Below are 1,543 nucleotides of genomic sequence, written 5' to 3' on the forward strand. Positions count from 1 at the left end.
TCTCTGTAATTTATAAAAAACAGATGTTGTTATATTTACTGAAGATAAGTTTAAACCAAATCATTATAGTTTCTTACCATGAAAAAGTATTGTGAAAGCATTGGCATCATGTTATCATCATCTACATGCACAAATTTAACTTTGGTCATAACCTTAAAATGTTCAAAGAAATTTAAATGGAACTGAGTACACATGGTCTGAAAACAATAAATACATGTACATTTGTAGGAATGCCAATAACTATTTCCATGTTGAGTTATGCCCCTTTATGAGTGACAAAACACCCAAAGATGAGACTTGGTATCCACCTGTTGAATTATGCTCCTTTATGACTGAAAAAAACCCACGGATGGGACTTCTTATCCTGTTGAATTATGCTCCTTTATGACTGAAAAAAACACCCACAGATGGGACTTTGTATCCTCCTGTTGAATTATGCCCCTTTATGACTGAAAAAAACCACCCACAGATGGAACTTTGTATCCTCCTGTTGAATTATGCCCCTTTATGACTGAAAAAAAACACCCACAGATGGAACTTTGTATCCTCCTGTTGAATTATGCCCCTTTATGACTGAAAAAAACACCCACAGATGGAACTTTGTATCCTCCTGTTGAATTATGCCCCTTTATGACTGAAAAAAACCACCCACAGATGGAACTTTGTATCCTCCTGTTGAATTATGCCCCTTTATGACTGAAAAAAACACCCACAGATGGAACTTTGTATCCTCCTGTTGAATTATGCCCCTTTATGACTGAAAAAAAACACCCACAAATGGGACTTTGCATCCTCCTGTTGAATTATGCCCCTTTATGACTGAAAAAATATCCACAAATGAGACAAAGTATCTGCCTGTTGAATTATGCCCATTTATGACTGACAAAACACCCAAAGATGAGACTTGGTATCCGCCTGTTGAATTATGCCCCTTTATGACTAACAAAACACCCAAAGATGAGACTTGGTATTCGCTTGTTGAATTATGCCCCTTTATGACTGACAAAACAACAGATGAGACTTGTAGTCCACCTGAAGTGCTCTTGTTTATGTTTGATGCCAAATACCAGCTTCACTTGGTGTCAGTTTAATTTTAGTTTTATGACCCCTTCGAAGAGGGGAATAAAGGTCTGCAAATATTGGTAGTTTGGATGGTCTGTCGGGATGTTGGTAGACCATCTCTTATTTGCACAATAACTCAAGAACAGTTTGAGATAGGACCATGAAAATTCAGTGGAAGGCTGCCTTTAACCAGGAGATTACCCTATTGTTTTTGAGGTCAAAGGTCATGGCCAACATACTTAGTAAAACTTTATCCAAACACAATATCTTCAGAATAATGTAATGTAGGACCATGGAACTTTAGTGATATGTTGCTCTTAACCAGTTATGATCCCTGGACCAATAACAAAATCCTACTCCCAGATGATCCCTACTGTTGTTGAGTTCAGTAACATTCAACAGTCTTATGAAAACTTTGTCTGTGCAATCTTAAGCATAATGTGAATTCTTCATGCAGTATTCTGGAAAAACAAAGGTACTA

This window comes from Mya arenaria, chromosome 3 (genome assembly GCF_026914265.1).
Source record: "Mya arenaria isolate MELC-2E11 chromosome 3, ASM2691426v1".
NCBI classification, from domain to species: Eukaryota; Metazoa; Mollusca; class Bivalvia; order Myida; family Myidae; genus Mya; species Mya arenaria.